This window comes from Equus przewalskii, unplaced genomic scaffold (assembly GCF_037783145.1).
Source record: "Equus przewalskii isolate Varuska unplaced genomic scaffold, EquPr2 contig_R1859, whole genome shotgun sequence".
In the NCBI taxonomy this organism is placed as follows: Eukaryota; Metazoa; Chordata; class Mammalia; order Perissodactyla; family Equidae; genus Equus; species Equus przewalskii.
In genome coordinates, this window is record NW_027228459.1 from 36,377 (window position 1) to 51,470 (window position 15,094).

The following is a 15,094-nucleotide window of genomic DNA, read 5'->3' on the forward strand; positions in this document are numbered from 1 at the left end:
GTATGAGTGGTTCCCAGTACACTGTCAGAGCCCTGTGGAAAGCGAGTTCCTTCTCAGCTTGCCAAAGAACTGGAAGCAAGACGGTTTGTGGCCTGTCTTCCCATGAGGCAACAAGGCAGAACTTTGTGCCTTGCACCTCTACAGCAATGTAGGACACGGCAGAGCAGAGGTTCTAATTCAGCGAGATCAGGGATGGAAACAAGCTGCGTTTCACAGGCCTTTGTATGACAGGTTCCCTGTAGGCTTTAAGAGCACTGTGGAAAGCGAGTTCTTTCTCAGCTTGCCAAAAGAGCTAGAAGCAAGATGGTTTGTGGCATGTCTCCCTTTCAGGAATCGAGGCAGTTCTTTCTCCCTTGCACCTCTAGAGCAATGTAGGACACGGCAGATCAGAGCTTCTACTTCAGCGAGATCAGGGCTGGAAAGAAACTGTGTTTCACAGGCCTTTTTAAGAGATGTTCTCGGGAGGCTGTAAGAGCACTGTGGAGAGCGAGTTGTTTCTTAGCTTCCCAAAGAGCTGGAAGCAAGACCGTTTGTGGCTTGTCTCCTTTTGACGCACTGACTCAGTGCTGTGTGCCTTCCACCTCTAGAGATATGTAGCACATGGCTTAGAACACAAGTTCTAAGGCGGCGAGATTACGGCTGAAAACAAACTGCGTTTCAGGCCTTTGTAGGACAGGTTCCCAGTAGGCTGTAACAGCACTGTGGAAAGCGAGTTCTTTCTCAGCTTGCCAAAGAGCTGGAAGTAAGATGGTTTGTAGCCTGTCTACCCTTGAGGAAATGTGGCATTTTTTTTCCCTTCCACCCGCAGTGCCATGCAGTACACGGCAGAGCAGAAGTTCGAATTCAGCGAGATCAGGGCTGGAAAGGAACAGCGTTTCACATGCCTTTGTAAGAGATATTCCCAGGAGGCTGTAAGAGCACTGTGGAAATCGAGTTGTTTCCTGGCTTCCCAAAGAGCTGGAAGCAAGACCGTTTGTGGCTTGCCTCCTTTTGAGGCTCTCACTCAGTGCTTTGTGCCTTCCACCTCTAGAGCAATGGAGGACCTGACTTAGAGCAGAAGTTCTAAGGCGGTGAGACCAGAGCAGGAAACAAAATGTGTTTCGGGCCTTTGTATGAGACGTTTCCAGTAGGCTGTAAGAGCAGTGTGGAAAGTGAGTTCTTTCTCAGCTTACCTAAGAGCTGGAAGCAAGACGGTTTGTGGCCTATCTCCCCTTGAGGAAATGAGACACTTCTTTTTCCCTTCCACCCCGAGGGCCATGCAGGACATGGCAGAGCAGAAGTTCTGATTCAGCGAGATCAGGGCTGGAAAGGAACTGCGTTTCACATGCCTCTGTAGGAGATGTTGCCGGTAGGCTGTAAGATCACTGTGGAGAGAGAGTTGTTTCTTAGCTTCCCAAGGACCTGGAAGCGAGACCAATTGTGGCCTGTCTCCCTTTGAGGGGGCTGACTCAGGGCTTGCTGTCTCCCACCTCTAGAGCAATGGAGGACCTGACTTAGAGCAGACATTCTAAGAAGGCGAGATCAGGGCTGGAAACAAACTGTGTTTCATGCCTTTGTATGAGTGGTGCCCGGTAGGCTGTAAGAGCCTTGTGGAAAGCATGTTCTTTCTCAGCTTGCCAAAGAGCTGTAAGCAAGACGGTTTGTGCCTTGTCTCCCCATGAGCTGACAAGGCAAGACTTTGTGCCTTGCACTTCTACAGCAATGTAGGACAAGGCAAAGCAGAGGTTCTATTTCAGCGAGATCAGGGCTGGAAAAAAACTGCGTTTCACAGGCCTTTGTATGACAGGTTCCCAGTCAGTTGTAAGAGCACTGTGGAAAGCGAGTTCTTTCTCAGCTTGCCAAAAGAGCTGGAAGCATGACGGTTTTTGGCCTGTCTCCCTTTCAGGAATTAAGGCAGTTCTTTCTCCCTTCCACCCCTAGGGCAATGTAGGACACAGCAGAGCAGAGGTTCTAATTCAGTGAGATCAGGGCTGGAAAGAAACTGCGTTTCACAGGCCTTTGTAAGAGATGTTCCCAGGAGGCTGTAAGAGCGCTGTGGAGTGCAAATTGTTTCTTAGCTTCCAAAAGAGCTGAAAGCAAGACCCCTTGTGGCTTGTCTCCTTTTGAGGCACTGACTCAGTTCTTTGTGCCTTCCACCTCTAGAGCAATGTAGTACATGGCTTAGAGCAGAAGTTCTAAGATGGCAAGATCAGGGCTGGAAAAAACTGCATTTCATTCCTTTTTATGACAGGTCCTGGTAGGCTGTAAGAGCACTGTTTAAAGCGAGTTCTTTCTTAGCTTGTCAAAGAGCTGGATGCAAGACTGTTTGTGGCCTGTCTCCCCTTGAGGAAGTGACGGAGTTCTTTTTCCCTTCCACCCCGAGGGCCATGCAGGACACAGCAGAGCAGAAGTTCTAAGGCATCGAGATCAGGGCTTGAAAGAAACTGCATTTCACAGGACTTTTTATGACAGGTTCCTGGTAGTCTGTAAGAGCACTGTGGAAAGCGAGTTCTTTCTCAGCTTGTGAAAAGAGTTAGAAGCAAGAAGGTTTGTGGCCTGTCTCCCTTTCAGTAATCGAGGCAGTTCTTTCTCCCTTCCACCCCTCGGGCAATGTAGGACACGGCAGAGCAGAGGTCCTACTTCAGCGAGATCAGGGCTGGAAAGAAACTGGGTTTTTCAGGCCTTTGTATGACAGTTTCCCAGTCAGTTGTAAGAGCACTGTGGAAAGCGAGTTCTTTCTCAGCTTGCCAAAGAGCTGGAAGCAAGATGGCTTGTGGCCTGTCTCCCCTTCAGGAAATGAGGCAGTTCTTTCTCCCTTCCATGCCTAGGGCAATGAAGGACATGGCGGAGTAGATGTTCTACTTCAGTGAGATCAAGGCTGGAAAGAAACTGCGTTTCACTGGCCTTTGTAAGAGATGTTCCCAGGAGGCTGTAAGAGCACTGTGGAGAGCGAGTTATTTCTTACCTTCCCAAAGACCTGGAAGCAAGACCGTTTTTGGCTTGGATCCTTTGGGGCACTGACTCAGTGCTCTGTGCCTTCCACCTCTAGAGCAATGTAGTACATGGCTTAGAACAGAAGTTCTAAGGCGGCGAGATCAGGGCTGGAAACAAACTGTGTTTCAGGCCTTTGTAGGAGAGCTTCCCAGCAGGTTGTGAGAGCACTGTGGAGAGCGAGTTCTTTCTCAGCTTGCCAAAGAGCTGGAAGCAATACGCTTTGTGGCTTGTCTCCCCTTCAGCAACAGAAGCAGTGCTTTGTGCCTTCCAGCTCTAGAGTAATGTAGGGCACTGCTGAGGGCAAATGGGCCTTTCTTATATAGGTGCTTTCTGACACTGTCTCCACCAGTGAACAAGGGTGAGCCGATTTGGCAGCATGGAAATGTGGCAGAAGCAGACCTTCTGGAGTGGCGTGGTCAGGACCGGAAAGAAACTGCATTTCAGGCTCCTTTGTAGGAGAACTTCCCTGTCTGCTGTAAGAGCACTGTGGAAAGTGAGTTCTTTCTCAGCTTCCCAAAGAGCAGCAAGCAAGACGGTTTGTGGCTTGTCTCCCCTTGAGAGCATGAGGAAGTGCCTTGTGCCTTCCACCTTTACAGCAATGTAGTGCACAGGTGAGTGCAGATGTTCTAAGGCGGTGTGATCAGCTCTGGAAGAAACAGCCTTTCAGCCACCTTTGTAGTGAAGTTTCTCTTACGCTGTAAGAGCAGTGTGGAAATTGAATTGTTTCTCAGCTTCCTAAAGAGCTGCAAGCAAGACGACTTGTGGCTTCTCTCTCCTTGAGGGCTGGAGGCAGTGCCCTGTCACTTTCACCTCTAGAGCAATGTAGGGCACTGCTGAGAGCAGACATTCTCTGTCGTTGAGATCAGTGCTGGAAAGAAACAGCCTTTCACCCGCCTTTGTAGGAGACTTTCCGCTAGCTGTAAGAGAAATGTGGAAAGTGAACTCTCTCTCAGCTTCCTAAAGACCTGGAAGCAAGACTGTTTGTGGCTTGTCTCCCCTTCAGCGACAGAAGCAGTGCTTTGTGCCTTTCAGCTCTAATGTAGGGCATGGCTGAGGGCAAAGGGGCCTTTGTGATATAGGTGTTTTCTGACACTGTCTCCACCAGTCAGCAAGCGTGGGTGGTTAAAAAACTCTTGTCTCTCTCTTCCTAAGCATTTGGAAACAAAATCCTTCAGGCCTCGGCTGCATTGCTTAAGGGGAAGATGTAGACCTCTGCTGTGAGCAGGGTTGGCAACATGGTAATGTGGCAGAAGCAGAATCTCTAAAGCGGCACAGTCAGGGCTGGAAAGAAATGGCATTGTAGCCACATTCATAGGAGAGGTTCCCGGTCCGCTGTAAGAGCACTGTGGAAAGCGAGTTCTTTCTCAGCTTCCCAAAGAGCTGCAAGCAAGATGGTTTTTGGCTTTTCTCCCCTTGAGGGATGGAGGCAGTGCTTTGTGCGTTCCACCTCTAGAGCTATGTAGGAGACGGGTGAGACCAGAAGGTCTGATGTGGCGAGATGATGGGCTGGAAAGAAACTGCCTTTCACAGGCCTTTGTATGGCCCTTACCCTAACCCTAACCCCTAACCCCAACCCTAACCCTTACCCTAACCCCTAACCTCTATCTACAACCTGAACCCGAGCCCGACCCCACACCCAGACCCTAACCCGAACCCAAACCCGAACCTGTACCCTAATGAACCCTCATTTTTCTATTCACTATCTACTCAACACATACATTTTAAGTGCCTATCGTGTACAAGACCATGCTGTTGGAGACAGATGAAGACTATTTGGCTACAGTCCTTAAATACTTCATAATTGACTGCTGATATCAGACATGTTTGTAATTAATCTCACACTACCATCACAAGATGCACTAAGAGCTGATGGTGGGGTGAGTGTACAAATTAGTTGCTTAAATATTTTGAAAGTCTTGCAAGTTAGTACAAGATAGTAAATAATGCTGTAAGGCCTTTCCATGCTTACTCTTCTGCTGTCTCTCTCTTTAGGTGCTGCCAAACTGAACCACTGGGCATTTCTCCCAACATTCCAGTCTCCCTATCTAGAATTAAAGAACATTAATAGCTTAAGACTTTATTTATTGCTTCATTTTCAGGATGAGAAAACAGATCCAGATTAAGTGTCACAGGACATTCCTGAGAATAGAGCTGGTGGCAGAACAGAAGTAGACACCTTTCTCCTGATGCAAACTAAATCTTATGCCATCTTGCTCATCCATCTCTGTTTAAAGTCCTCCCGACCTCTGAGGTTCAGCTTAATCATTACAGCCTCCATGATGCCTTTCCTGATCCTCCCCAGTAAATGAACTCTCCCACCAGAGGACTTTGCTCACAATGGGTGCATCTAACAGAAACACCAATTTTAACCAGGACTTTCTTCCCTGATTATTCTAGCTGGAGAGTCACCAGCCCAAAAGACAAGAGAAATGTGAATTCCTGGTACCAGGGCTCTCTCTGCATATGAGGACAAAATGTAAAAAATGGTGGCCACCACATTCCACTTTTTCTTAAAAATACCAGCAATTTTTGCATTATACAAACTCTTGGTACTGCCATTTTCTTCTGATGTTGCAATTACTATTGCTAAGGTCATTAATGCCTTTATTGCAAAATGCAATGAATACTTTCCTGTTTTACCTTTTTAATGGTCCCTGTAACTCTCCTTTCATATATCCAGGTATTCATCAAATATTTAATGAGACCAGATGCTGCACTAGATGCTAGGAATGCAATGGTGAGGAAAACACCCAAGGGTCCTCTCATTAGGAGAGAAGATGGAGCACAAAAGAGACCAGCCATCAAGCAACCACCAGAGTGTGGTAAATGCTACACTGGAGGAGTCACAGGGCATCCAATCTAGTTCAACAGAAATGATATTAAAGTGAAATCTGAAGGAATAGTTCAGAGGGAACATGAAGGACTGGAGGCAAACACACACACACACACATTTGAGGAATTTAAAGAAGTTCCTGAAGGGCAGGGGAAGTTAAGGAGGGACATTTCATAAAGGGCTTTGCAAACTGTGACAGAGTTTGGGTTAAAGGCAATGAAAGCCATGGAAATGTTGTGAAGAGGGTAAGGAGAGGACAAAGATAACTGGCTGCAATTTAAGAAAAACATTTCTACCATCTCCATTATTTTTTATTCTGTCTTAAATGATCTTCACTGTTGCCTTATTCTAAATACTTTAATGAGCTAAATTAAAAGAACATCTATAATGGATGTGAGAGAAGACAATAAACTCTCCACGCATCATAGGTAAATTATATGTAAAACATAAGTTATTTTTGCAGACTCCTGATTAACATTACAAAATAGGTAAGGTTAACAATAGACTAACAGGTAATTTTATCTTCCTTTTATTTGAAACTTGCCAGCACCAAATTATTCATGCTAACTGAACAGATATACACATAACCTAACATGATCAATAATCCAGATCTTTTCTATTTCACTTTGAAACGTGCCTTTTAATTTTCATTTAAACATGGGCATCTCTGAAATCTAGAATTTACTTAAAGCCACACCACAGAAAAGGGCCCATTCCATAGACTGAAAGCGTATTTTAGGCTGGTGTCAAGATTTGGTAGAGTGGTTTAGACCTTTTTCTTTACACTTTTTTATATTCTATGACTGTTTTTTAAACAGCAGGAAGGAGTAGCTTTATTTTTCTGGTAATATTAACATTTTCATATGGAAAATAAAGAGTAGGAGTACCCTCTTTCACATCTTCCTTGAGAAGAGTCAGGTTAAAAGGGTTTAGAGTTTCTCTGAGGCACAAGACCTTGACAAAGCAGTGTGGGATCAAGGCTATTGTTTAGGCTTGCATACTGGTAATTTGAATAGTGACTGTTTTCTAAAATATTTTGTGGAAAATACTAAAATGAACAGCAATTTCAGCAACCAATGGATAACAAAACAGGGATGTTACAGAACTTTAAAATATTTTTTGAGGGGCTGGCCAGGTGGTGCAGCGGTTAAGTTCGCATGTTCTGCTTCTCGGTGGCCCGGGGTTTGCTGGTTCAGATCCCAGGTGTGGACATGGCACCGCTTGGCACACCATGCTGTAGTAGGCATACCACATATAAAGTAGAGGAAGATGGGCACGGATGTTAGCTCAGGGCCAGTCTTCCTCAGCAAAAAGAGTAGGACTGGCAGTAGTTATCTGAGGGCTAATCTTCCTCAAAAAAAGAATTTTTTTTGATAGAGATCACTGATTAAAGATTTTCGAACTGCATACAATTCATCAAGGAATGAAAAGTGCTTTTACACCAAACCTAAACACAACAAACACGCTGACAATATTATTACTTGAAATATTTAATATTTAAAAATATTATAAGGAAGTTAAGGCAAAATACTATTATTCTGAAAATGAAAGGGTCAGGACAAACTCCTTTTTACATACTCAATAGTTTGTATAGATAATAAAATATCTAGTTATTATCAATTACTTCCAACTTTGCAGTACAGATCTTCCTCAACTTACGATGGGGTTATGTCTCAATAAAATATCTTCAGTTGAAAATATCCTAAGTCAAAAATACATTCGGTACATCAAACCTAGCAAATGTCCCAGCTTAGCCTCGCCTACAGTGACCACGCTCAGAGCACTGACACTCACAGTCAGACAGAAGCATCTCACACAAGCCTGCTGGATAATACAGTGTCAAGCATCTCGTAACTGATTGAATACTGCACTGAAAGTGGGAAACAAAACGGGTGACTGGGGTCAGAGTGGTTGCAGCGTGTAGGCTGTTCACCCTCGTGATCGCCAGATGGACTGAGAGCTGAGGCTCCCTGTGCTGCCAGCATCCTGAGGCAGGATCGTGCACATCCCATTGGCCCAGGAAAAGATCAACATTCAAACTTCTGAGCACCATTTCTACTGAACGTGTATCGCTTTCACACCATCATAAAGAGTCAAACCATTTAAAGTGGAGGATTGTCTGTATTTTCAAATAAAAATTAGTAAATTGACAGTGGATTTACACCTCTTTATAGGTGGAAAAGGGCTAAAAGAGTTGTATCTTAACATAGAAACTCAAGTATTTTCTGTTATTGTCATCTGAGGCTGTATATTTCATCAAATGTTGACACAACCATTTGAGAAAAAGATGGGTGGGCCCTATAACACTCATATCTAGTAACTGGTTTAGGACCCTGTGTGATGATGAGTGTTATGTGAGGAATCTATAACATGACGATGCTTTTGGATAATACAATACCTCAGTTTTCAATTCTTAAAAAAAAACCAAACTCCAAAACATTTTGATTTTGTTGTTTAAAAAATTGTTTTCATTTTAATGATCTGAGTTAGTAACAAATGTACAAAACTGTCCTTCACATTTCCAATTTCCATACATCGTATTATGGACCACTTAAATTCTGGACTACAAATACAAGTTTATTTCTGTCCTTAACTTCAATTATTGTCATTTATAGATAAAGATGATTTGCAAAAACATGCATTTGTGAACACAGATGCCAAAGGTTGTACATGTAAGTTAATGCACAACCAAAAGCGTACATTCTTCATTTGTGCAGTTATGTGTCAAGTGCAACTGACACAATTAGAAGCAATCATCCTGGGATATTTCACTCTATCTTAAAATCAGTCTTGAGAAACAGATGGAAGTATATCTTTAAACAAACATTGTATTCTACAAATACAATAAAATTCACAAACGTGTACATCTGAAGCAACTCTTGAGACCCAAAGCTGACTCAATAACCCTGCTGCTGTATTGGTTTATGGATATATCTCCAAAGTCATAGGCTGGGAAATAGCTGCTTTAAAGAAAATAAATATACATATTAAAAGGAAAATAAGGCTTTAAAAATGTGATGAAAGCTTTGAAAACAGTGATAATGTATGAATCACCTGTAAGTTTTAAATTTTAGAAATTTAAAGAAATTTAGAAACTTAAAGATAATCTGAAGATTTTTTAAGCCATTATAATTAAAGTTTTCCCATCTTACCAATGTTTTCTATTTGAAAGTGTAATAGAAAAATGGGCAGCTTCTATTGTTGAACTACTATGATAATTCATAAATCATTATAAATTTATGACTTCAATAGAGGCTCAAGTAGTGGAAACTGGTTATCGTGCAAATGAAAAGCAGGAGCCTGCTTGCTTCTCCAAACAGTAATGTGAACTAGAAATAAACACCAACACAAAACGATTTTTTATACAAAATTATTTTCAGATATCAGAAGGTAGGAAAATCAAACATTTCTTTAAAATGTTTTCCTGGGTTGTGCAACGTGTACTTTACCTCTTTGACTCAATCCACCACCTAAAGTTATTTCTATTATAAATCTCAAACTGCCTGGCAAGGACTGTGAAAGCTAAACAGCTAGGTATTTGACATCATCCCCAAGGACAGACTGATGTATAGCTGTCATAAGTGTCCCAGGTTTCTCTAAGGCCTGGAGTTTGACGTCTGTCTATGCTACGTGGATCAAATGACAGAGGATGCTGCAAAGTTACAACCAGGTCTCCTCCAGGCAGTCCTATAGACTTGGCCTCTGATATCACAAAAACGCTTGTTTTACTAAAATGAATTCAACTGCAAACAGTTGGAGGGCAACTGTAGTTGAAAATGAAATGGATTATTTTCTACAAGAAACGTCTCTATTTCCTAAAGGTCTTATCATGAAGAAAATGTGGCTAGTCGTTTCAAACAGGTACTTCAAGTGTTACCCTAAAAGCAAGACGGCTTTTTAAAATATTTAAACCAACAATGATTCAGGAAAGTAAGCTGAGGGTGTAACATAAAGACTTGTAACACTACATTAGGAGATGCAGTATCTGCTGTGCACTTTGGAAATGAAAGAAACCAATTCTAGCCAGAGTCAATATCAGAAAGAAATACGGCTGCTTCCTACTCTTCTCCATTTAGCAAAATTAATTGTATCATGCTCATTGCTGATATTCTCTCACTTGAGTTAGGCAAAATGAATCAAATAAGTTACTTTTGTTTTCCAAATAAGCTGCCTAAACGGTTTTTTTGTTTTAAGCTTTCAGAAATTGAACACTTAAACCTTGAAAGAAACTGCTATTATTGAGTATCCTGTCTAAAGGCAGGGACAAGGATTGTTGGATTAAGGATTATTTCTCTTAAAAAGATAACCATCAGAAACAAATGTGTAAGTTTACCTCAAATACTGATTTTTCACCCAATGCTACAAGGTTTCATTCTCAAATTGAGTCATGTGTTACCTTTAATTCTTTGCCAGTTTACTGAGGTTTTAGCTATTAGAAGTTGACCTATTAACTCAAAATCAAGACAACAGCAATATCCACATACACATGTCTTATTTGGGCATTAAGCAGTAACACTGCTTTCTGGATAGGAATTAAGGCACTAAATGGTGGCAAAATAAACACGTAGGATGATTAACAACATCTTTAGAATCCTAAAAAAGGAGATCATTTAGAAAGACACTAGTAAATCTTTTTCTCAAACAAATAAGGCATCCTGTTGGCAAACACAAATAAAATACAAGGTCATGTTGAACCTAATACGTTCACTGTCTCAGCTAAATGACTCAAAACACTAGCTATCAAACTAAAGAAGGCTACAATATACATCTAAAGGTTGGAAAGGCATCCAAAGGAGAGCTTCACCACTTCCAGTTCTCAGTTAGGTAAGCTGTGTTTAACACTGCATGAGGTCTACTAAACGTTTATTTCTCAAAATGTATAATGTGGTTAGATTTTTATTTTGATAAATCAGTTAATCAAGTGCTAATTTAGTAAGAAATGTATTTTCATGAATCAGGAAATTACTTCAGTGTCTAACACAACCCCATTTATAAAGCTAAACTAATTCTAGTACTAAATGCATATTCTGGATAACACTGAAGGAAATCTGTATAAACAAAAATGGTTACCTCAAGATAGAATTCACAATAGAAATTCAATATATATCTAAATAAGATTTACTGAAAATAATGAAAAGTGTAATACAGATACATCAAACATAATTATGACCACAACACTTTCCTTGTGAAAAATACAACTATTAGTGAAATAAAATGTACGACTGAAAATTTTTCCAAAGGGAAAAAAGTATAAAGGAAAATACTTTTCTTTGAGATAGGGAAAATAGTATGTCATTGTTTTTTCCATCACAATATAATTTGACATGAAAAGCAGTCATAGAATTACACCAATTCCACATCCAGTTTCCTGAACGTGTTAAGAGTAAAAGGAGTTCGTAAAGCAGAATGCAGATTCTGAATTTCATATTTTAAACTGTTGATATTCTCGTACAAAATGTCACATCACACCACATCTGTTTTCATAACGTACGATACTTTCCGTTTCGTGGCCAGACATGAATGCAAACATAGGCTTTCTGTCCCCTTTCTTTCATCCTGGTGTTTAGTCAGAGTCAGGAAAAAATTATCAAGTTACTGAAGTGTTATCTCTCTAGCAATAAAGAAAAATTGTATTTAGTGCATGCTTCATTTGTCAAAAAACATTTCTGAAAATAAAAATCAGTTACGCAATGGTTTACAAAATAGAAAAATCATTCATTGGGATACACATGTCTTGGGATTTAGGTCCACTTCCGAAGGACTGAATTCCTTGGCAGCACCACTGTCCTTCAGCAGAGGTCACGATGCCAGTTCCCTGATTGGAGCAGGCGGGCCTGCAGGAGACCACTGCTTGATATTCGATTGTCTGAGGCCCCAGACACTCTTTGATCACCTCTCTCCGCTGTCTCATTAGTGCTACAAAATAGGCGGCACTTTTGTGGAAATTGTTAGGAACATTTCTGCTGAACATGATTTAGAAGTTCTCCAAATTTTTCAAATAGGTCTTCCACCCATTTTACATTTTTCATACAAAGTTGAACAATTTCTTCCTGTCGTAAATCTTCATTTCTTTTCTGCACAGAAGAAATCTAAAATAAAGAGAGTTGGCACATTCGCTTATACTTATCACTTTATAAGCTCTTCGCAAGGGCTTACTGTTTCTATATTCTGAATGAAAAGAGATTAAGTCACCTACAAGTAGGAATCCTTTTTTGGAAAAATCTATCCATGGAAAAGGATTATTTCAAATAAATTTGGGTTAAGTCTAATACTATCATTTTTGGCTCCGTGGGGCAGGGAGGAAGGCTAGGAAAAGTGGTTCAAACTTTCTCAATTCCTTCCAATTGTGTTAAAAGCTGAAAGGCAAATTTGGGGGTCAATTCTGCATTTCAAAGCACTGTAACAGCGGTCACCGTATTTCACATGACCATCTTTACTTTCTCCTTTGCTAGACAGAGGTTCGATTTATGAACATCCTTCCACACTAAACCATGATCAAACATATCGGGTACAGCCTTGAGCCAACTTCACCCTTTTTGATTAAAAAAATTGATAGTGCTGGTCAAAAAAAGGTAGTAATGTCTGTAGTCATTTAACTTCTAAGCAAATTAATCCTTATATCCAATCCAAAAATGGTATTATTGTCATACATAACTTCTGAGCAACTTAAATTATGGTATTTAATAGTTAACATTAAATTTTAATGATCATTTCTTCATGCCAAGGAACAAATGCCCTATTTCTCTGCAATTAAGTGGGATAAGGCCATGCTAGTGATAAGAAGACAGCAGTGACTGAAGCGAATTACAGCAGAATCATCGTACATTATGAGAGAACATGCGGCAAAGGACCATTTATTATGGCAAGGTACAGCAAGCTCTAACAGCTTAAAAACATTACCGCTTACAGTTCCCACGAGAGGCGATGAGCCTCAGATTACTCTGAGCACCGAGCACAACACACGACAGAGACTCCGAACAATAAGTCTTCTTGTTATTATTTACAGGAGAATATACACACATTTTCTAACAATGGTCTTTAAAACATTAAAAAATACTATACCTACAGTCTCCTTAAAATTTGGAGAAACACACATTTCTTTGGTAAAATAAGTGAAAAATAATTACCTCATCTTTACATATGAGATAAACATGATATTTATAATGATGCAGTGAATGATATAAAGAATACAACTGTATTTTCTCTGGATCGACAGCAAATTCCTATAAAATCAAAAGAGTTTACAGATATATTTATTTCATGGAGCTAGCTGAGCTAAGAATACTTTTACAAAAGTACTAGACCAAAAGTCTCAATGGAAATCTTAAAAATGATTTCTATGGCTAGGCATTACCCTGTATTAATATCAACAAGAAGCTTATTCAAAAACAGAATTTAAATTGTATTTTAAAATCTTCATTCTTTTTCCCGAATATAAATATACACTATTCCAAAAAATTAAACATTATACAAAAATTCACACAGTAAACATATAATGTGACTTATAAAGCAAAAGAATCCTATAATCTCTTGATTCAGAGATAAACGAGGTTAACAGCATTACAGTTATGCGTTCTTCCATGTCCCCCCACACATATATGAACAACACTAATTTTGTAAAGGGAAGGGAATTATACTATACATATTGTTCTGCAACTTTCTTTTCTATAACTAGTTTTTCACCTAACTAAAACTTGGATATCTTTATCTTTATTACATGTGCGCCCCCAATATAAATTATATGAGGGCGGGGATTTTTGACCATTTTTCACTGTTTATTTGTGGTACTTAGAACTGTATTTGGCACACCATGGGCACTCAAAACTTTTAGTGCAAGAACAAATTAATCTACCTCTTCTTTTTGAAAAGCCCATAGCATTACATTCTCTGAATGACTCTTTATTTATCCAGTCTCACAGTGATGATACATAACTGAACTGCTCTTACAATTCTGCAATGAGCAAATGCATGTTTTTATGCATTTGTAAATATGTTTCTACAGAATGCATCTTTGAGGTGGACTTGATATGTTGCTAAGCTGTTTTCTGAAAAAGCAGTAATTTAGACCATGTTTGAAATTAAATGGATTCCAATTTTAATAATTTGGCAGATGGAATCCACACTGAATCCTATGGGAAGTGTGCACACTCACTTCTCTGTCTGCATTTGCATCCAATGACCAAAAAAACCCACAAAACTATATAAAAAAATATAAATGCAGGCATAGGATGATTCCTTGCTTATTAGTCTATTTAAAAAATGTGTGAGCACCCACTGTCTGCCAGATACTGTGCTAGGCACTGGAGACGAAGACTAACACCAAGTCCCTCTTCCTTAGGCTGGAGCTGCTCATTTCTACCTGAAAAGACTTCACAATTAACAACATGGTAAACTGCTTGCTTATTTCAATGTTTTAAGTAGGAATTATATTAACAACTGGAAAAGGTATACTTACAACAATCAATATATACTCACTTGTGCAGATTTAGTGGCTGTTTTAGAAGTCCTTAGAGTTTTCCTATTATAAGCTCTGCCATTCATTTTGATTTTAGAAATGGCAGATCCCCCACTTTTTGCTTTAGAGTCTCGAGTAATTATTGTTAGTTCAGGAAAACTTTCCAAAGCACTCTTTAAGGTAAAGCAAAAATAATTCACATCAGAAGAAAACTAATCTAAACTATTTCTAGCCATTCAAAATTTATTTTAAAAAATATAGAAATATATACATATGTGTACATACACACACACAAACATATGTGTAGGGGATTGATGGATGTGGTAAATAAATACAATATACACGTACATATACATACACAGGTGGGTGTTTTAAACATGGCCACAAACTCTTTGCAGCTCCTCCCCTCAAGATGTGGAATCTGTTTCCCCACCCCTTGAATCTGGGCCAACCTCATGACCTGCTTTGAGCAACAGCCTGTGACACTGTGGGGACTCCTGAATGAGGCAGAGAGTTCTTTTGAGTCATGCCTCTCTGGTTTCATGATAGGAGAAAGAGGGACACATGTAAGTTTCTTCAAAGCTCTACCAATTAAACCACTGTTAACACCCTGAAAATTGGCCAAGCCCTGCTATGAAGAATTCATCTGACCCAGGATGAGAACAGAGGAAAACAAGATGCTTCTCTGGCTTTATCACTTCTCTTGCTTCGCTGACCACAGGGAAAGCAGTTGTAAGACAGGAGTCTAAAACAGCCTGATGAGTTTTCTGACCACAATGGCATAGTACTACTGATAATTTAGTGGCCGTGTGGCAGAACCAATTCCAGTCCAT

The 15,094-nt window shown here is 40.2% G+C and overlaps 1 long non-coding RNA gene across 1 annotated transcript; it reads right to left on the reverse strand.

Moving 5' to 3' along the window:
• Nucleotides 1–11,544: 11,544 nt before the first annotated feature.
• LOC139081378 (uncharacterized) lies at nt 11,545–15,087 on the reverse strand. Its single transcript, XR_011536452.1, has 3 exons — nt 14,282–15,087; nt 12,934–13,029; nt 11,545–11,895 (listed from the first exon to the last, which is right to left on the reverse strand). It is a non-coding gene; the product is annotated as an uncharacterized lncRNA (long non-coding RNA).
• Nucleotides 15,088–15,094: the final 7 nt, after the last annotated feature.